Here is a 26881-nt window from a genome sequence, read left to right on the forward strand (position 1 = left end):
CTATCTCTACAAATATGTAAATATCTACACCGCCATCTCTATAAACATGAAAATATCTACACTGCCATCTCCATAAAGATGGAAGTTTCTACTCCGCCATGTGTATAAACACGGAAATATCTACACCACCATCTGTGAAAACATGGAAATATCTACACCGCTATCTGTATAAACATGGAAATATCTGCACTGCCATCTGTAAAAACATGGAAATACCTATACAGTCATCTGTATAAACATGGAAATATCTACAAAGCCATCTGTATACACATGGAAATATCTACACAGCCATCTGTATAAACATGTAAATATTTACGCTGCTATCTCTATAAACATGGAAATATCTTCACCGCCATCTCTATAAACATGAAAATATCTACACTGCCATCTCCATAAACATGGAACTAACTAATCCGCCATCTGTATAAACATGGAAACATCTACCCCGCCAACATGTGAATAAGGAAATATCTACAATGCCATCTGTATAAAGATATAAATATCTGCACCGCGAGCTGCATAAACATGGAAATATCTACATCGCTATCTGTATAAACGTGGAAATACCAACACCGCTATCGGTATAAACATGGAAATATCTACAACGCCATCTACATAAACATGGAAATATCTACACCGCTATGTCTATAAACATGGAAATACCTACACCGCTATCTGTATAAACAAGGAAATATCTACACCGCTATCTGTATAAACATGGAAATATCTACACCGCTATCTGTATAAACATGGAAATACCTATACCGCGATCTGTATAAACATGGAAATATCTACACCGCGATCTGTATAAACATGGAAATATCTACACCGCTACCTGTATAAACATGGAAATATCTACACAGCTATCTCTATAAACATTGAAATATCTACACGTCCATCTTTTTAAAATGGAAATACCTACAAAGTCATCTGTATAAACATGGAAATATCTACACAGCCATCTGTATAAACATGGATATATCTACACAGCCATCTGTATATACATAGAAATATCTACACCACTATCTGTATAAACATGGAAATAACTACACCGCTAATTGTATAAACAAGGAAATATCTACACCGTGATCTGTATAAACATGGAAATATTTACACCGCTATCTGTATAATCATGGAAATTTCTACACCGTTATCTGCATAAATATGGAAATATCTACACCGCTATCTCTATAAACATGGAAATATCTACACCGCCATCTGTATAAACATGGAAATATCTACAATGCCATCTGTATACACATGGAAATACCTACACGGCAATCTGTGTATAGATGGAAACATCAACACCGCCATCTGTACAAACTTGGAAATATCTACACTGCTATCTCTATAAACATGGAAATATCTACACTGCGGTCTGTATAAACATGGAAATATCTACACCGGTATCTGTATAAACATGGAAATATCTACACCACAATCTGTATAAACATGGAAATATCTACACCACGATCTGTATAAACATGGAAATATCTGCACTGCTATCTCTGTAGACATGGAAATATCTAAAAATCCATCTGTATAAACATGGAAATACCTACACAGTCATGTGTAGGAACATGGAAATATCTACACTGCCATCTGTATAAACATAGAAATATATACTCAGCCCTCTGTATAAATATGGAGATAACTGCATAGGCATCTGTATAAATATGGAAATATCTGCACCGCTATCTACATAAACATGGAAATACCTACACTGCTGTCTCTATAAACATGGCAATATGTGCACCGCTATGTGTATAAACATGGAAATATCTCCACTGCTGTCTGTATAAACATGGAAATATCTCCACCGCTTTCTGTATAAACATAGAAATATCTACAGCGCCATCTCTATGAACATTGAAATATCTACACTGCAATCTGTAAAAACATAGAAATATCTACACAGTCATCTGAATAAACATGGAAATATCTACACTACCATCTGTATAAAGATGGAAATACCTTCAATATCATCTGTATACACATGGAAATATCTACAAGACATATGTATAAATATGGAAATATCTACACCGCCATCTGTATAAACATGGAAATATCTACACTGCCATCTGTAGAAAGATGGAAATACCTACACCGCTATCTCTACAAATATGTAAATATCTACACCGCCATCTCTATAAACATGAAAATATCTACACAGCCATCTCCATAAAGATGGAAGTATCTACCCCGCCATGTGTATAAACACGGAAATATCTACACCACCATCTGTGAAAACATGGAAATATCTACACCGCTATCTGTATAAACATGGAAATATCTGCACTGCCATCTGTAAAAACATGGAAATACCTTTACAATCATCTGTATAAACATGGAAATATCTACAAAGCCATCTGTATACACATGGAAATATCTACACAGCCATCTGTATAAACATGTAAATGTTTACGCTGCTATCTCTATAAACATGGAAATATCTTCACCGCCATCTCTATAAACATGAAAATATCTACACTGCCATCTCCATAAACATGGAACTAACTAATCCGCCATCTGTATAAACATGGAAACATCTACCCCGCCAACATGTGAATAAGGAAATATCTACAATGCCATCTGTATAAAGATATAAATATCTGCACCGCGAGCTGCATAAACATGGAAATATCTACATCGCTATCTGTATAAACGTGGAAATACCAACACCGCTATCGGTATAAACATGGAAATATCTACAATGCCATCTACATAAACATGGAAATATCTACACCGCTATGTCTATAAACATGGAAATACCTACACCGCTATCTCTATAAACATGGAAATATCTACACCGCTATGTGTATAAACATGGAAATATCTACACCGCTATCTGTATAAACATGGAAATATCTATACCGCGATCCGTATAAACATGGAAATATCTACACCGCTACCTGTATAAACATGGAAATATCTACACAGCTATCTCTATAAACATTGAAATATCTACACGGCCATCTTTTTAAAATGGAAATACCTACAAAGTCATCTGTATAAACATGGAAATATCTACACAGCCATCTGTATAAACATGGATATATCTACACAGCCATCTGTATATACATGGAAATATCTACACCACTATCTGTATAAACATGGAAATAACTACACCGCTAATTGTATAAACAAGGAAATATCTACACCGTGATCTGTATAAACATGGAAATATTTACACCGCTATCTGTATAATCATGGAAATTTCTACACCGTTATCTGCATAAATATGGAAATATCTACACCGCTATCTCTATAAACATGGAAATATCTACACCGCCATCTGTATAAACATGGAAATATCTACAATGCCATCTGTATACACATGGAAATACCTACACGGCAATCTGTGTATAGATGGAAACATCAACACCGCCATCTGTACAAACTTGGAAATATCTACACTGCTATCTCTATAAACATGGAAATATCTACACTGCGGTCTGTATAAACATGGAAATATCTACACCGGTATCTGTATAAACATGGAAATATCTACACTACGATCTGTATAAACATGTAAATATCTACACCACGATCTGTATAAACATGGAAATATCTGCACCGCTATCTCTATAGACATGGAAATATCTACAAAGCCATCTGTATAAACATGGAAATTCCTACACAGTCATGTGTAGGAACATGGAAATATCTACACTGCCATCTGTATAAACGTAGAAATATCTACACAGCCCTCTGTATAAATATGGAGATAACTGCATAGGCATCTGTATAAACATGGAAATATCTGCACCGCTATCTGTATAAACATGGAAATACCTACACTGCTGTCTCTATAAACACGGCAATATGTGCACCGCTATGTGTATAAACATGGAAATATCTCCACTGCTGTCTGTATAAACATGGAAATATCTCCACCGCTTTCTGTATAAACATAGAAATATCTACAGCGCCATCTCTATGAACATTGAAATATCTACACTGCAATCTGTAAAAACATAGAAATATCTACACAGTCATCTGAATAAACATGGAAATATCTACACCACCATCTGTATAAACATGGAAATACCTTCAATATCATCTGTATACACATGGAAATATCTACAAGACATATGTATAAATATGGAAATATCTACACCGCCATCTGTAAACATGGAAATATCTACATTGCCATCTGTAGAAAGATGGAAATATCTACACCGCTATCTCTACAGATATGTAAATATCTACACCGCCATCTCTATAAACATGAAAATATCTACACTGCCATCTCCATAAAGATGGAAGTATCTACTCCGCCATGTGTATAAACACGGAAATATCTACACCACCATCTGTGAAAACCTGGAAATATCTACACCGCTATCTGTATAAACATGGAAATATCTACACTGCCATCTGCATGTCCATGGAAATATCTACGCCGCCATCTGTATAAACATGGAAATATCTACACGGCCATCTCTGTATAGATGGAAATATCAACACCGCCATCTATACAAACTTGGAAATATCTACACTGCTATCTCTATAAACATGGAAATATCTACACTGCGGTCTGTATAAACATGGAAATATCTACACCGGTATCTGTATAAACATGGAAATATCTACACCACAATCTGTATAAACATGGAAATATCTACACCACTATCTGTATAAACATGGAAATATCTGCAAAGCTATCTCTATAGACATGGAAATATCTAAAAATCCATCTGTATAAACATGGAAATACCTACACAGTCATGTGTAGGAACATGGAAATATCTACACTGCCATCTGTATAAACATAGAAATATATACACAGCCCTCTGTATAAATATGGAGATAACTGCATAGGCATCTGTATAAACATGGAAATATCTGCACCGCTATCTAAATAAACATGGAAATATCTACACTGCTGTCTCTATAAACATGGCAATATGTGCACCGCTATGTGTATAAACATGGAAATATCTCCACTGCTGTCTCTATAAACATGGAAATATCTCCACTGCTTTCTGTATAAACATAGAAATATCTACAGCGCCATCTCTATGAACGTTGAAATATCTACACCGCAATCTGTAAAAACATAGATATATCTACACAGTCATCTGAATAAACATGGAAATATCTACACTACCATCTGTATAAACATGGAAATACCTTCAATATCATCTGTATACACATGGAAATATCTACAAGACATATGTATAAATATGGAAATATCTACACCGCCATCTGTATAAACATGGAAATATCTACACTGCCATCTGTAGAAAGATGGAAATACCTACACCGCTATCTCTACAAATATGTAAATATCTACACCGCCATCTCTATAAACATGAAAATATCTACACTGCCATCTCCATAAAGATGGAAGTTTCTACTCCGCCATGTGTATAAACACGGAAATATCTACACCACCATCTGTGAAAACATGGAAATATCTACACCGCTATCTGTATAAACATGGAAATATCTGCACTGCCATCTGTAAAAACATGGAAATACCTATACAGTCATCTGTATAAACATGGAAATATCTACAAAGCCATCTGTATACACATGGAAATATCTACACAGCCATCTGTATAAACATGTAAATATTTACGCTGCTATCTCTATAAACATGGAAATATCTTCACCGCCATCTCTATAAACATGAAAATATCTACACTGCCATCTCCATAAACATGGAACTAACTAATCCGCCATCTGTATAAACATGGAAACATCTACCCCGCCAACATGTGAATAAGGAAATATCTACAATGCCATCTGTATAAAGATATAAATATCTGCACCGCGAGCTGCATAAACATGGAAATATCTACATCGCTATCTGTATAAACGTGGAAATACCAACACCGCTATCGGTATAAACATGGAAATATCTACAACGCCATCTACATAAACATGGAAATATCTACACCGCTATGTCTATAAACATGGAAATACCTACACCGCTATCTGTATAAACAAGGAAATATCTACACCGCTATCTGTATAAACATGGAAATATCTACACCGCTATCTGTATAAACATGGAAATACCTATACCGCGATCTGTATAAACATGGAAATATCTACACCGCGATCTGTATAAACATGGAAATATCTACACCGCTACCTGTATAAACATGGAAATATCTACACAGCTATCTCTATAAACATTGAAATATCTACACGTCCATCTTTTTAAAATGGAAATACCTACAAAGTCATCTGTATAAACATGGAAATATCTACACAGCCATCTGTATAAACATGGATATATCTACACAGCCATCTGTATATACATAGAAATATCTACACCACTATCTGTATAAACATGGAAATAACTACACCGCTAATTGTATAAACAAGGAAATATCTACACCGTGATCTGTATAAACATGGAAATATTTACACCGCTATCTGTATAATCATGGAAATTTCTACACCGTTATCTGCATAAATATGGAAATATCTACACCGCTATCTCTATAAACATGGAAATATCTACACCGCCATCTGTATAAACATGGAAATATCTACAATGCCATCTGTATACACATGGAAATACCTACACGGCAATCTGTGTATAGATGGAAACATCAACACCGCCATCTGTACAAACTTGGAAATATCTACACTGCTATCTCTATAAACATGGAAATATCTACACTGCGGTCTGTATAAACATGGAAATATCTACACCGGTATCTGTATAAACATGGAAATATCTACACTACGATCTGTATAAACATGTAAATATCTACACCACGATCTGTATAAACATGGAAATATCTGCACCGCTATCTCTATAGACATGGAAATATCTACAAAGCCATCTGTATAAACATGGAAATTCCTACACAGTCATGTGTAGGAACATGGAAATATCTACACTGCCATCTGTATAAACGTAGAAATATCTACACAGCCCTCTGTATAAATATGGAGATAACTGCATAGGCATCTGTATAAACATGGAAATATCTGCACCGCTATCTGTATAAACATGGAAATACCTACACTGCTGTCTCTATAAACACGGCAATATGTGCACCGCTATGTGTATAAACATGGAAATATCTCCACTGCTGTCTGTATAAACATGGAAATATCTCCACCGCTTTCTGTATAAACATAGAAATATCTACAGCGCCATCTCTATGAACATTGAAATATCTACACTGCAATCTGTAAAAACATAGAAATATCTACACAGTCATCTGAATAAACATGGAAATATCTACACCACCATCTGTATAAACATGGAAATACCTTCAATATCATCTGTATACACATGGAAATATCTACAAGACATATGTATAAATATGGAAATATCTACACCGCCATCTGTAAACATGGAAATATCTACATTGCCATCTGTAGAAAGATGGAAATATCTACACCGCTATCTCTACAGATATGTAAATATCTACACCGCCATCTCTATAAACATGAAAATATCTACACTGCCATCTCCATAAAGATGGAAGTATCTACTCCGCCATGTGTATAAACACGGAAATATCTACACCACCATCTGTGAAAACCTGGAAATATCTACACCGCTATCTGTATAAACATGGAAATATCTACACTGCCATCTGCATGTCCATGGAAATATCTACGCCGCCATCTGTATAAACATGGAAATATCTACACGGCCATCTGTGTATAGATGGAAATATCAACACCGCCATCTGTACAAACATGGAAATATCTACACCGCTATCTCTATAAACATGGAAATATCTGCACTGCCATCTGTAAAAACATGGAAATACCTATACAGTCATCTGTATAAACATGGAAATATCTACAATGCCATCTGTATACACATGGAAATATCTACACAGCCATCTGTATAAACATGTAAATATTTACGCTGCTATCTCTATAAACATGGAAATATCTTCACTGCCATATCTATAAACATGAAAATATCTACACTGCCATCTCCATAAACATGGAAGTAACTACTCCGCCATCTGTATAAACATGGAAACATCTACCCCGCCATCATGTGAATAAGGAAATATCTACAATACCATCTGTATAAAGATATAAATATCTGCACCGCGAGCTGCATAAACATGGAAATATCTGCATCGCTATCTGCATAAACGTGGAAATACCAACACCGCTATCGGTATAAACATGGAAATATCTACAAAGCCATCTACATAAACATGGAAATATCTACACCGCTATGTCTATAAACATGGAAATACCTACACCGCTATCTCTATAAACATGGAAATATCTACACCGCTATCTGTATAAACATGGAAATATCTACACCGCTATCTGTATAAACATGGAAATATCTATACCGCGATCTGTATAAACCTGGAAATATCAACACCGCGATCTGTATAAACATGGAAATATCTACACCGGTATCTGTATAAACATGGAAATATCTACACCAAGATCTGTATAAACATGGAAATAACTACACCGCTAATTGTATAAACAAGGAAATATCTACACCGTGATCTGTATAAACATGGAAATATTTACACCGCTATCTGTATAATCATGGAAATTTCTACACCGTTATCTGTATAAATGTGGAAGTATCTACACCGCTATCTCTATAAACATGGAAATATCTACACCGCCATCTGTATAAACATGGAAATATCTATACCGCTATCTGTATAAACATGGAAATATTTACACTGCTATCTATATAAACATGGAAATATGTACACCGTTAATGTATAAATATGGAAATACCTACACCGCTATCTCTATAAACATGGAAATATCTACACCGCCATCTGTATAAACATGGAAATATCTACACTGCGGTCTGTATAAACATGGAAATTTCTACACCACGATCTGTATAAACATGGAAATATTTACACCACTATCTGTATAAACATGGAAATATCTACACCGCTATCTCTATAAACATGGAAATATCTACAAAGCCATCTGTATAAACATGGAAATACCAACACGGTCATGTGTAGGAACATGGAAATATCTACACCGCAATCTGTATAAACATGGAAATATCTACACCGCGATCTGTATAACATGGAAATATCTACACCGCTTTCTGTATAAATATGGAAATACATACACACCTATCTCTATAAACATGGAAATATCTACACCGCAATCTGTATAAACATGGAAATATCCACAGAGCCGTCTGTATATACATGGAAATATCTACACCGTTATCTGTATAAACATGGAAATAAATACACCACTATTTGTATAAACAAGGAAATATCTACACCACCATTTGTTTAAACATGGAAATATCTACAGAGACATCTGTTTATACATGGAAATATCTACACCGCTATCTGTATAAACATGGAAATATCTACACTGCCATCTGTAAAAACATGGAAATACCTATACAGTCATCTGTATAAACATGGAAATATCTACAATGCCATCTGTATACACATGGAAATATCTACACAGCCATCTGTATAAACATGTAAATATCTACACTGCTATCTCTATAAGCATGGAAATATCTACAACGCCATCTCTATAAACATGAAAATACCTACACTGCCATCTCCATAAACATGGAACTAACTACTCCGCCATCTGCATAAACATGGAAACATCTACACCGCCATCTGTGTGAATAACGAAATATCTACAATGCCATCTGTATAAAAATATATATATCTGCACCGCGAGCTGTATAAACATGGAAATATCTACATCGCTATCTGTATAAACGTGGAAATAGCAACACTGCTATCATTATAAACATGGAAATATCTACAACGCCATCTATATAAACATGGAAATATCTACACCGCTATGTCTATAAACATGGAAATACCTACACCGCTATCTCTATAAACATGGAAATATCCACACCGCCATCTGCATATCCATGGAAATATCTACAACGCCATCTGTATAAAGATGGAAATATCTTCACGGCAATCTGTGTACAGATGGAAATATCAACACCGCCATCTGTACAAACATGGAAATATCTACACCGCTATCTGTATAAACATAGAAATACCGACACTGCAGTCTGTATAAACATGGAAATATCTACACCGCTATGTCTTTAAACATGGAAATACCTACACCGCTATCTCTATTAACATGGAAATATCCACACCGCCATCTGCATATCCATGGAAATATCTACAATGCCATCTGTATAAAGATGGAAATATCTACACGGAAATCTGTGTACAGATGGAAATATCAACACCGCCATCTGTACATACATGGAAATATCTACACTGCTATCTGTATAAACGTAGAAATACCTACACTTCAGTCTGTATAAACATGGAAATATCTACTCCGGTATCTGTATATACATGGAAATATCTACCCCACGATCTGTATAAACATGGAAATATATACACCGCTATCTGTATAAACATGGAAATATCTGCACCGCTATCTCTATAAACATGGAAATTTCTACACCGCCATCTGTATAAACATGGAAATACCTACAAAGTCATCTGTATAAACATGGAAATATCTACACAGCCATCTGTATAAACATGGAAATATCTACACCGCCATCTGTATATACATGGAAATATCTACACCGCTATCTCTATAAACATGGAAATATCTACACCGCCATCTGTATAAACATGGAAATGTCTACACTGCGGTCTGTATAAACATGGAAATTTCTACACCACGATCTGTATAAACATGGAAATATTTACACCGCTATCTGTATAAACATGGAAATATCTACACCGCTATCTCTATAAACATGGAAATATCTACAAAGCCATCTGTATAAACATGGAAATACCAACACAGTCATGTGTAGGAACATGGAAATATCTACTCCGCTATCTGTATAAACATGGAAAGATCTACACCGCGATCTGTATAACATGGAAATATCTACACCGCTATCTGTATAAACATGGAAATATTTACACTGCTATCTGTATAAACATGGAAATATGTACACCGTTATCTGTATAAATATGGAAATACCTACACCGCTATCTCTATAAACATGGAAATAACTACACCGCCATCTGTATAAACATGGAAATATCTACACTGCGGTCTGTATAAACATGGAAATTTCTACACCACGATCTGTATAAACATGGAAATATTTACACCGCTATCTGTATAAACATGGAAATATCTACACCGCTATCTCTATAAACATGGAAATATCTACAAAACCATCTGTATAAATATGGAAATACCAACACAGTCATGTGTAGGAACATGGAAATATCTACACCGCAATCTGTATAAACATGGAAATATCCACAGAGCCGTCTGTATATACATGGAAATATCTACACCGTTATCTGTATAAACATGGAAATAAATACACCACTATTTGTATAAACAAGGAAATATCTACACCACCATTTGTTTAAACATGGAAATATCTACAGAGACATCTGTTTATACATGGAAATATCTACACCGCTATCTGTATAAACATGGAAATATCTACACTGCCATCTGTAAAAACATGGAAATACCTATACAGTCATCTGTATAAACATGGAAATATCTACAATGCCATCTGTATACACATGGAAATATCTACACAGCCATCTGTATAAACATGTAAATATCTACACTGCTATCTCTATAAGCATGGAAATATCTACAACGCCATCTCTATAAACATGAAAATACCTACACTGCCATCTCCATAAACATGGAACTAACTACTCCGCCATCTGCATAAACATGGAAACATCTACACCGCCATCTGTGTGAATAACGAAATATCTACAATGCCATCTGTATAAAAATATATATATCTGCACCGCGAGCTGTATAAACATGGAAATATCTACATCGCTATCTGTATAAACGTGGAAATAGCAACACTGCTATCATTATAAACATGGAAATATCTACAACGCCATCTATATAAACATGGAAATATCTACACCGCTATGTCTATAAACATGGAAATACCTACACCGCTATCTCTATAAACATGGAAATATCCACACCGCCATCTGCATATCCATGGAAATATCTACAACGCCATCTGTATAAAGATGGAAATATCTTCACGGCAATCTGTGTACAGATGGAAATATCAACACCGCCATCTGTACAAACATGGAAATATCTACACCGCTATCTGTATAAACATAGAAATACCGACACTGCAGTCTGTATAAACATGGAAATATCTACACCGCTATGTCTTTAAACATGGAAATACCTACACCGCTATCTCTATTAACATGGAAATATCCACACCGCCATCTGCATATCCATGGAAATATCTACAATGCCATCTGTATAAAGATGGAAATATCTACACGGAAATCTGTGTACAGATGGAAATATCAACACCGCCATCTGTACATACATGGAAATATCTACACTGCTATCTGTATAAACGTAGAAATACCTACACTTCAGTCTGTATAAACATGGAAATATCTACTCCGGTATCTGTATATACCTGGAAATATCTACCCCACGATCTGTATAAACATGGAAATATATACACCGCTATCTGTATAAACATGGAAATATCTGCACCGCTATCTCTATAAACATGGAAATTTCTACACCGCCATCTGTATAAACATGGAAATACCTACAAAGTCATCTGTATAAACATGGAAATATCTACACAGCCATCTGTATAAACATGGAAATATCTACACCGCCATCTGTATATACATGGAAATATCTACACCGCTATCTCTATAAACATGGAAATATCTACACCGCCATCTGTATAAACATGGAAATGTCTACACTGCGGTCTGTATAAACATGGAAATTTCTACACCACGATCTGTATAAACATGGAAATATTTACACCGCTATCTGTATAAACATGGAAATATCTACACCGCTATCTCTATAAACATGGAAATATCTACAAAGCCATCTGTATAAACATGGAAATACCAACACAGTCATGTGTAGGAACATGGAAATATCTACTCCGCTATCTGTATAAACATGGAAAGATCTACACCGCGATCTGTATAACATGGAAATATCTACACCGCTATCTGTATAAACATGGAAATATTTACACTGCTATCTGTATAAACATGGAAATATGTACACCGTTATCTGTATAAATATGGAAATACCTACACCGCTATCTCTATAAACATGGAAATAACTACACCGCCATCTGTATAAACATGGAAATATCTACACTGCGGTCTGTATAAACATGGAAATTTCTACACCACGATCTGTATAAACATGGAAATATTTACACCGCTATCTGTATAAACATGGAAATATCTACACCGCTATCTCTATAAACATGGAAATATCTACAAAACCATCTGTATAAATATGGAAATACCAACACAGTCATGTGTAGGAACATGGAAATATCTACACCGCAATCTGTATAAACATGCAAATATCTACAAAGTCATCTGTTTAAACATGGAAATATCTACACAGCCATCTGTATAAACATGGAAATATCTACAGAGCCGTCTGTATATACATGGAAATATCTACACCTCTATCTGTATAAACATGGAAATAAATACACCACTATTTGTATAAACAAGGAAATATCTACACCACCATCTGTTTAAACATGGAAATATCTAGAGAGACATCTGTTTATACATGGAAATATCTACACCGCTATCTGTATAAACATGGAAATATCTACACTGCCATCTGTAAAAACATGGAAATACCTATACAGTCATCTGTATAAACATGGAAATATCTACAATGCCATCTGAATACACATAGAAATATCTACACAGCCATCTGTATAGACATGTAAATATCTACACTGCTATCTCTATAAGCATGGAAATACCTACAACGCCATCTCTATAAACATGAAAATATCTACACTGCCATCTCCATAAACATGGAACTAACTACTCCGCCATCTGCATAAACATGGAAACATCTACACCGCCATCTGTGTGAATAAGGAAATATCTACAATGCCATCTGTATAAAAATATATATATCAGCACCGCGAGCTGTATAAACATGGAAATATCTACATCGCTATCTGTATAAACGTGGAAATAGCAACACTGCTATCATTATAAACATGGAAATATCTACAACGCCATCTATATAAACATGGAAATATCTACACCGCTATGTCTATAAACATGGAAATACCTACACCGCTATCTCTATAAACTTGGAAATATCTACACAGCTATCTGTATAAACAAGGAAATATCCACACCGCTATCTGTATAAACACGGAAATACCTACACCGCGATCTGTATAAACATGGAAATATCTACACCGCGATCTGTATAAACATGGAAATATCTTCACCACGATCTGTATAAACATGGAAATATCTTCAATGCCATCTGTAGAAAGATGGAAATATCTACACCGCAATCTGTGTAAACATGGAAATATCTATTCCGATATCTGAAAAAAGATGAAATATCTACACCGCTATCAGTATAAACGTGGAAATACCAACACCGCTATCGGTATAAACATGGAAATATCTACATCGCTATCTGCATAAACGTGGAAATACCAACACTGCTATCATTATAAACATGGAAATATCTACAACGCCATCTATATAAACATGGAAATATCTACACCGCTATGTCTATAAACATGGAAATACCTACACTGCTATCTCTATAAACATGGAAATATCCACACCGCCATCTGCATATCCATGGAAATATCTTCAACGCCATCTGTATAAAGATGGAAATATCTTCACGACAATCTGTGTACAGATGGAAATATCAACACCGCCATCTGTACAAACATGGAAATATCTACACCGCTATCTGTATAAACATAGAAATACCGACACTGCAGTCTGTGTAAACATGGAAATATCTACACCGCTATGTCTTTAAACATGGAAATACCTACACCGCTATCTCTATAAACATGGAAATATCCACACCGCCGTCTGCATATCCATGGAAATATCTACAACGCCATCTGTATAAAGATGGAAATATCTACACGGAAATCTGTGTACAGATGGAAATATCAACACCGCCATCTGTACATACATGGAAATGTCTACACTGCTATCTGTATAAACATAGAAATACCTACACTTCAGTCTGTATAAACATGGAAATATCTACTCCGGTATCTGTATATACATGGAAATATCTACCCCACGATTTGTATAAACATGGAAATATATACACCGCTATCTGTATAAACATGGAAATATCTGCACGGCTATCTCTATAAACATGGAAATTACTACACCGCCATCTGTATAAACATGCAAATTCCTACAAAGTCATCTGTATAAACATGGAAATATCTACACAGCCATCTGTATAAACATGGAAATATCTACACCGCCATCTGTATATACATGGAAATATCTACACCGCTATCTCTATAAACATGGAAATATCTACACCGCGATCTGTATAACATGGAAATATCTACACCGCTATCTGTAGAAACATGGAAATATTTACACTGCTATCTATATAAACATGGAAATATGTACACTGTTAATGTATAAATATGGAAATAACTACACCGCTATCTATATAAACATGGAAATATCTACACCGCCATCTTTATAAACATGGAAATATCTACACTGCGGTCTGTATAAACATGGAAATTTCTACACCAAGATCTGTATAAACATGGAAATATTTACACCGATATCTGTATAAACATGGAAATATCTACACCGCTATATCTATAAACATGGAAATATCTACAAAGCCATCTGTATAAACATGGAAATAGCAACACGGTCATGTGTAGGAACATGGAAATATCTACACCGCAATCTGTATAAACATGGAAATATCTACACCGCGATCTGTATAACATGGAAATATCTACACCGCTTTCTGTATAAATATGGAAATACATACACACCTATCTCTATAAACTTGGAAATATCTACACCGCAATCTGTATAAACATGGAAATATCCACAGAGCCGTCTGTATATACATGGAAATATCTACACCGTTATCTGTATAAACATGGAAATAAATACACCACTATTTGTATAAACAAGGAAATATCTACACCACCATTTGTTTAAACATGGAAATATCTACAGAGACATCTGTTTATACATGGAAATATCTACACCGCTATCTGTATAAACATGGAAATATCTACACTGCCATCTGTAAAAACATGGAAATACCTATACAGTCATCTGTATAAACATGGAAATATCTACAATGCCATCTGTATACACATGGAAATATCTACACAGCCATCTGTATAAACATGTAAATATCTACACTGCTATCTCTATAAGCATGGAAATATCTACAACGCCATCTCTATAAACATGAAAATACCTACACTGCCATCTCCATAAACATGGAACTAACTACTCCGCCATCTGCATAAACATGGAAACATCTACACCGCCATCTGTGTGAATAACGAAATATCTACAATGCCATCTGTATAAAAATATATATATCTGCACCGCGAGCTGTATAAACATGGAAATATCTACATCGCTATCTGTATAAACGTGGAAATAGCAACACTGCTATCATTATAAACATGGAAATATCTACAACGCCATCTATATAAACATGGAAATATCTACACCGCTATGTCTATAAACATGGAAATACCTACTCCGCTATCTCTATAAACATGGAAATATCCACACCGCCATCTGCATATCCATGGAAATATCTACAACGCCATCTGTATAAAGATGGAAATATCTTCACGGCAATCTGTGTACAGATGGAAATATCAACACCGCCATCTGTACAAACATGGAAATATCTACACCGCTATCTGTATAAACATAGAAATACCGACACTGCAGTCTGTATAAACATGGAAATATCTACACCGCTATGTCTTTAAACATGGAAATACCTACACCGCTATCTCTATTAACATGGAAATATCCACACCGCCATCTGCATATCCATGGAAATATCTACAATGCCATCTGTATAAAGATGGAAATATCTACACGGAAATCTGTGTACAGATGGAAATATCAACACCGCCATCTGTACATACATGGAAATATCTACACTGCTATCTGTATAAACGTAGAAATACCTACACTTCAGTCTGTATAAACATGGAAATATCTACTCCGGTATCTGTATATACCTGGAAATATCTACCCCACGATCTGTATAAACATGGAAATATATACACCGCTATCTGTATAAACATGGAAATATCTGCACCGCTATCTCTATAAACATGGAAATTTCTACACCGCCATCTGTATAAACATGGAAATACCTACAAAGTCATCTGTATAAACATGGAAATATCTACACAGCCATCTGTATAAACATGGAAATATCTACACCGCCATCTGTATATACATGGAAATATCTACACCGCTATCTCTATAAACATGGAAATATCTACACCGCCATCTGTATAAACATGGAAATGTCTACACTGCGGTCTGTATAAACATGGAAATTTCTACACCACGATCTGTATAAACATGGAAATATTTACACCGCTATCTGTATAAACATGGAAATATCTACACCGCTATCTCTATAAACATGGAAATATCTACAAAGCCATCTGTATAAACATGGAAATACCAACACAGTCATGTGTAGGAACATGGAAATATCTACTCCGCTATCTGTATAAACATGGAAAGATCTACACCGCGATCTGTATAACATGGAAATATCTACACCGCTATCTGTATAAACATGGAAATATTTACACTGCTATCTGTATAAACATGGAAATATGTACACCGTTATCTGTATAAATATGGAAATACCTACACCGCTATCTCTATAAACATGGAAATAACTACACCGCCATCTGTATAAACATGGAAATATCTACACTGCGGTCTGTATAAACATGGAAATTTCTACACCACGATCTGTATAAACATGGAAATATTTACACCGCTATCTGTATAAACATGGAAATATCTACACCGCTATCTCTATAAACATGGAAATATCTACAAAGCCATCTGTATAAATATGGAAATACCAACACAGTCATGTGTAGGAACATGGAAATATCTACACCGCAATCTGTATAAACATGGAAATATCTACAACGCGATCTGTATAACATGGAAATATCTACACCGCTTTCTGTATAAATATGGAAATACCTACACACCTATCTCTATAAACATGGAAATATCTACACCGCAATCTGTACAAACATGGAAATACCTACAAAGTCATCTGTTTAAACATGGAAATATCTACACAGCCATCTGTATAAACATGGAAATATCTACAGAGCCGTCTGTATATACATGGAAATATCTACACCGCTATCTGTATAAACATGGAAATAAATACACCACTATTTGTATAAACAAGGAAATATCTACACCACCATCTGTTTAAACATGGAAATATCTACAGAGACATCTGTTTATACATGGAAATATCTACACCGCTATCTGTATAAACATGGAAATATCTACACTGCCATCTGTAAAAACATGGAAATACCTATACAGTCATCTGTATAAACATGGAAATATCTACAATGCCATCTGAATACACATAGAAATATCTACACAGCCATCTGTATAAACATGTAAATATCTACACTGCTATCTCAATAAGCATGGAAATATCTACAACGCCATCTCTATAAACATGAAAATATCTACACTGCCATCTCCATAAACATGGAACTAACTACTCCGCCATTTGCATAAACATGGAAACATCTACACCGCCATCTGTGTGAATAAGGAAATATCTACAATGCCATCTGTATAAAAATATATATATCAGCACCGCGAGCTGTATAAACATGGAAATATCTACATCGCTATCTGTATAAACGTGGAAATAGCAACACTGCTATCATTATAAACATGGAAATATCTACAACGCCATCTATATAAACATGGAAATATCTACACCGCTATGTCTATAAACATGGAAATACCTACACCGCTATCTCTATAAACATGGAAATATCCACACCGCCATCTGCATATCCATGGAAATATCTACAACGCCATCTGTATAAAGATGGAAATATCTTCACGGCAATCTGTGTAGAGATGGAAATATCAACACCGCCATCTGTACAAACATGGAAATATCTACACCGCTATCTGTATAAACATAGAAATACCGACACTGCAGTCTGTATAAACATGGAAATATCTACTCCGGTATCTGTATATACATGGAAATATCTACCCCACGATCTGTATAAACATGGAAATATATACACCGCTATCTGTATAAACATGGAAATATCTGCACCGCTATCTCTATAAACATGGAAATTTCTACACCGCCATCTGTATAAACATGGAAATACCTACAAAGTCATCTGTATAAACTTGGAAATATCTACACAGCCATCTGTATAAACATGGAAATATCTACACAGCCATCTGTATATACATGGAAATATCTACATCGCTCTCTGTATAAACCTGGGAATAACTACACCGCTATTTGTATAAACAAGCAAATATCTACACCGTGATCTGAATAAACATGGAAATATCTACACCGCCATCTCTATAAACATGGAAATATCTACAGCCCTATCTGTATAAACATGGAAATATCCACACCGCTATCTCTATAAACATGGAAAAATCAACACCGCTATCTCTATGAACATGGAAATATCTACACCACCATCTCTATAAACATGGCAATATCTACACCACGATCAGTATAAACATGGAAATATCAACACCGTGATCTGTACAAACATGGAAATACCTTCACCACGATCTGTATAAACATGGAAATATGTAGACCGCTATCTGTATAAACATGGTAATATCTAAACCACCATCTATATAAACATGGAAATATCTACACCGCCATCTGTATAAACATGGAAATATCTACAATGCCATCTGTAGAAAGATGGAAATATCTACACCGCAATCTGTGTAAACATGGAAATAGCTACACCGATATCTGTAAAAACATGGAAATATCTCCACCACTATCTGCATAAACATGGAAATATCTACACCGCGATCTGTATAAACATGGAAATATCTACACCGCGATCTGTATAAACATGGAAATATGTACACCGCTATCTGTATAAACATGGAAATATCTACACCGCTATCTCTATAAACATGGAAATATCTACACCGCCATGTGTATAACCATGGAAATACCTACAAAGTCATCTGTATAAACATGGAAATATTTACACAGCCATCTGTATAAAAATGGAAATATCTACACAGCTATCTCTATAAACATGGAAATATCTACACCGCCATCTATATATCCATGGAAATATCTGCACCGCCGTCTGTATAAACATGGAAATATCTACACGTTCATCTGTGTATAGATGGAAATATCAACACCGCCATCTGTACAAACATGGAAATATCTGCACCGCTATCTGTATAAACATGGAAATATCTACACCACAGTCTGTATAAACATGGAAATATCTACACCCCTATCTGTATAAACATGGAAATATCTACACAGCTATCTCTATAAACATGGAAATATCTACAAAGACATCTGTATAAACATGGAAATATCTACACCACCATCTGTATAAACATGGAAATATGTACAATGCCATCTGTATACACATGGAAATATCTACACAGCCATCTGAATAAACATGTAAATTTCTACACTGCTATCTCTATAAACATGGAAGTATCTACACCGCCATCTATATAAACATGAAAATACCTACACTGCCATCTCCATAAACATGGAACTAACAACTCCGCCGACTGTATAAACATGGAAACATCTACACCGCCATCTGTGTGAATTAGGAAATATCTACAATGCCATCTCTATAAAGATATAAATATCTGCACCGCGAGCTGCATAAACATGGAAATGTCTACATCGCTATCTGTATAAACGTCGAAATACCAACACCACGATCGGTATAAACATGGAAAAAGCTACAACGCCATCTTTATAAACATGGAAATATCTACAACGCTATGTCTATAAACATGGAAATACCTACACCGCGATCTGTATAAACATGGAAATATTTACACCGCTATCTGTATAAACATGGAAATATCTACACAGCTATTTCTATAAACATGGAAATATCTACACAGCTATCTCTATAAACATGGAAATATCTACACAGCTATCTCTATAAACATGGAAATATCTACACTGCCATCTGTATAAACATGGAAATACCTACAAAGTCATCTGTATAAACATGGAAATATCTACACAGCCATCTGTATAAACATGGAAATATCTACACAGCTATCTGTATATACATGGAAATATCTACACCGCTATCTGTATAAACATGGAAATAACTACACCGCTATTTGTATAAACAAGGAAATATCTACACCGTGATCTGTATAAACATGTAAATATCTACACCGCTATCTGTATAAACATGGAAATATCTACACCGCTATCTGTATAAACATGGAAATAACTACACCGCTAATTATATAAACAAGGAAATATCTTCACCGCCATCTGTTTAAACATGGAAATATATACACAGACATCTGTTTATACATGGAAATATCTACACCGCTATCTGTATAAACATGCTAATAACTACACCGCTCTCTGCATAAATGTGGAAATATTTGCACTGCTATCCCTATAAACATAGTAATATCAACACCGCGATTTGTATAAACATGGAAATATCTACACCGTGATCTGTATAAACATGGAAATATCTACACCGCGATCTGTATAAACATGGAAATATCTACACCGTGATCTGTATAAACATGGAAATATCTACACCGCGATCTGTATAAACATGGAAATATCTACACTGTGATCTGTATAAACATGGAAATATCTACACCGCCATCTCCTTAAACATGGAAATATCTACACAAATATCTGTATAAACATGGAAATATCCACACCCCTATCTCTATAAACATGGAAAAATCAACACCGCTATCTTTATGAACATGGAAATATCTACACCGCCATCTCTATAAACATGAAAATATCTACACCGCGATCCGTATAAACGTGGAAATATCTACACCGCTATCTCTATAAACATGGAAATATCTCCACTGCTATCTCTATAAACATCAAAATATCTACACCGCCATCTGTATAAACATGGAAATACTTGCAAAGTTATCGGTATAAACATGGAAATATCAACACCGCCATCTGTATAAACATGGAAATACCTACACAGCCATGTGTATATTCATGGAAATAACTACACCGCTATCTATATAAACATGGAAATAACTACAACGCTATCTGTATAAACATGGAAATATCTACACCGCCATCTACATATCCATGGAAATTTCTGCGCCGCAGTCTGCATAAACATGGAAATAACTACATGGTCATCTGTGTATAGATGGAAATATCAACACCGCCTTCTGTACAAACATGGAAATATCTACACCGCTATCTGTGTAAACATGGAAATATCTACACCGCGGCCTGTATAAACATGGAAATATCTAAACCGCTATCTGTATAAACATGGAAATATCTACACCGCTAACTCTATAAACATGGAAATATCTACACCGTGATCTGTATAAACATGGAAATATTTACACTGCTATCTGTATAAACATGGAAATATGTATACCGTTATCTGTTTAAATATGAAAATACCTACACCGCTATCTGTATAAACATGGAAATATCTACACCGCCATCTGTATAAACATGGGAATGTCTACACTGCGGTCTGTGTAAACATGGAAATTTCTACACCACGATTTGTATATACATGGAAATATTTACACCGCTATCTGTATAAACATGGAAATATCTACACCGCTATCTCTATAAACATGGAAATATCTACAAAGCCATCTGTATAAACATGGAAATACCAACACAGTCATGTGTAGGAACATGGAAATATCAACACCGCTATCTGTATAAACATGGAAATATCTACACCGCGATCTGTATAACATGGAAATATCTACACCGCTATCTGTATAAACATGGAAATATTTACTCTGCTATCTGTATAAACATGGAAATATGTACACCGTTATCTGTATAAATATGGAAATACCTACACCGCTATCTCTATAAACATGGAAATATCTACACCGCCATCTGTATAAACATGGAAATATCTACACTGCGGTCTGTATAAACATGGAAATTTCTACACCACGATCTGTATAAACATGGAAATATTTTCACCGCTATCTGTATAAACATGGAAATATCTACACGGCTATCTCTATAAACATGGAAATATCTACAAAGCCATCTGTATAAACATGGAAATACCAACACAGTCATGTGTAGGAACATGGAAATATCTACACCGCAATCTGTATAAACATGGAAATATCTACACCGCGATCTGTATAACATGGAAATATCTACACCGCTTTCTGTATAAACATGGAAATACATACACACCTATCTCTATAAACATGGAAATATGTACACCACAATCTGTATAAACATGGAAATACCTACAAAGTCATCTGTTGAAACATGGAAATATCTACACAGCCATCTGTATAAATATGGAAATAACTACACCGCCATCTGTATAAACATGGAAATATCTACACTGCGGTCTGTATAAACATGGAAATTTCTACACCACGATCTGTATAAACATGGAAATATTTTCACCGCTATCTGTATAAACATGGAAATATCTACACGGATATCTCTATAAACATGGAAATATCTACAAAGCCATCTGTATAAACATGGAAATACCAACACAGTCATGTGTAGGAACATGGAAATATCTACACCGCAATCTGTATAAACATGGAAATATCTACACCGCGATCTGTATAACATGGAAATATCTACACCGCTTTCTGTATAAACATGGAAATACCTACACACCTATCTCTAAAAACATGGAAATTTGTACACCACAATCTGTATAAACATGGAAATACCTACAAAGTCATCTGTTTAAACATGGAAATATCTACACAGCCATCTGTATAAATATGGAAATATCTACAGAGCCATCTGTATATACATGGAAATATCTACACCGCTATCTGTATAAACATGGAAATAAATACACCACTATTTGTATAAACAAGGAAATATCTACATCACCATCTGTTTAAACATGGAAATATCTACAGAGACATCTGTTTATACATGGAAATATCTACACCGCTATCTGTATAAACATGCAAATATCTTCACTGCCATCTGTAAAAACATGGAAATACCAATACAGTCATCTGTATAAACATGGAAATATCTACAATGCCATCTGTATACACATGGAAATATCTACACAGCCATCTGTATAAACATGTAAATATCTACACTGCTATCTCTATAAGCATGGAAATATCTACAACGCCATCTCTATAAACATGAAAATATCTACACTGCCATCTCCATAAACATGGAACTAACTACTCCGCCATCTGCATAAACATGGAAACATCTACACCGCCATCTGTGTGAATAAGGAAATATCTACAATGCCATCTGTATAAAAATATATATATCTGCACCGCGAGCTGTATCAACATGGAAATATCTACATCGCTATCTGCATAAACGTGGAAATACCAACACTGCTATCATTATAAACATGGAAATATCTACAACGCCATCTATATAAACATGGAAATATCTACACCGCTATGTCTATAAACATGGAAATACCTACACCGCTATCTCTATAAACATGGAAATATCCACACCGCCATCTGCATATCCATGGAAATATCTACAACGCCATCTATATTAAGATGGAAATATCTTCACGGCAATCTGTGTACAGATGGAAATATCAACACCGCCATCTGTACAAACATGGAAATATCTACACCGCTATCTGTATAAACATAGAAATACCGACACTGCAGTCTATATAAACATGGAAATATCAACACCGCTATGTCTTTGAACATGGAAATACCTACACCGCTATCTCTATAAACATGGAAATATCCACACCGCCATCTGCATATCCATGGAAATATCTACAATGCCATCTGTATAAAGATGGAAATATCTACACGGAAATCTGTGTACAGATGGAAATATCAACACCGCCATCTGTACATACATGGAAATATCTACACTGCTATCTGTATAAACATAGAAATACCTACACTTCAGTCTGTATAAACATGGAAATATCTACTCCGGTATCTGTATATACATGGAAATATCTACCCCACGATCTGTATAAACATGGAAATATATACACCGCTATCTGTATAAACATGGAACTATCTGCACCGCTATCTCTATAAACATGGAAATTTCTACACCGCCATCTGTATAAACTTGGAAATACCTACAAAGTCATCTGTATAAACATGGAAATATCTACACAGCCATCTGTATAAACATGGAAATATCTACACCGCCATCTGTATATACATGGAAATATCTACACCGCTATCTCTATAAACGTGGAAATATCTACACTGCCATCTGTATAAACATGGAAATGTCTACACTGCGGTCTGTATAAACATGGAAATTTCTACACCACGATCTGTATAAACATGGAAAGATTTACACCGCTATCCGTATAAACATGGAAATATCTACACCGCTATCTCTATAAACATGGAAATATCTACAAAGCCATCTGTATAAACATGGAAATACCAACACAGTCATGTGTAGGAACATGGAAATATCTACACCGCTATCTGTATAAACATGGAAATATCTACACCGCGATCTGTATAACATGGAAATATCTACACCGCTATCTGTATAAACATGGAAATATTTACACTGCTATCTGTATAAACATGGAAATATGTACACCGTTATCTGTATAAATATGGAAATACCTACACCGCTATCTCTATAAACATGGAAATATCTACACCGCCATCTGTATAAACATGGAAATATCTACACTGCGGTCTGTATAAACATGGAAATTTCTACACCACGATCTGTATAAACATGGAAAGATTTACACCGCTATCTGTATAAACATGGAAATATCTACACCGCTATCTCTATAAACATGGAAGTATCTACAAAGCCATCTGTATAAACATGGAAATACCAACACAGTCATGTGTAGGAACATGGAAATATCTACACCGCAATCTGTATAAACATGGAAATATCTACACCGCTATCTGTATAAACATAGAAATACCGACACTGCAGTCTATATAAACATGGAAATATCAAGACCGCTATGTCTTTGAACATGGAAATACCTACACCGCTATCTCTATAAACATGGAAATATCCACACCGCCATCTGCATATCCATGGAAATATCTACAATGCCATCTGCATAAAGATGGAAATATCTACACGGAAATCTGTGTACAGATGGAAATATCAACACCGACATCTGTACATACATGGAAATATCTACACTGCTATCTGTATAAACATAGAAATACCTACACTTCAGTCTGTATAAACATGGAAATATCTACTCCGGTATCTGTATATACATGGAAATATCTACCCCACGATCTGTATAAACATGGAAATATATACACCGCTATCTGTATAAACATGGAACTATCTGCACCGCTATCTCTATAAACATGGAAATTTCTACACCGCCATCTGTATAAACATGGAAATACCTACAAAGTCATCTGTATAAACATGGAAATATCTACACAGCCATCTGTATAAACATGGAAATATCTACACCGCCATCTGTATATACATGGAAATATCTACACCGCTATCTCTATAAACGTGGAAATATCTACACTGCCATCTGTATAAACATGGAAATGTCTACACTGCGGTCTGTATAAACATGGAAATTTCTACACCATGATCTGTATAAACATGGAAAGATTTACACCGCTATCTGTATAAACATGGAAATATCTACACCGCTATCTCTATAAACATGGAAATATCTACAAAGCCATCTGTATAAACATGGAAATACCAACACAGTCATGTGTAGGAACATGGAAATATCTACACCGCTATCTGTATAAACATGGAAATATCTACACCGCGATCTGTATAACATGGAAATATCTACACC

Source organism: Pan paniscus, chromosome 6 (assembly GCF_029289425.2).
Source record: "Pan paniscus chromosome 6, NHGRI_mPanPan1-v2.0_pri, whole genome shotgun sequence".
NCBI classification, from domain to species: domain Eukaryota; kingdom Metazoa; phylum Chordata; class Mammalia; order Primates; family Hominidae; genus Pan; species Pan paniscus.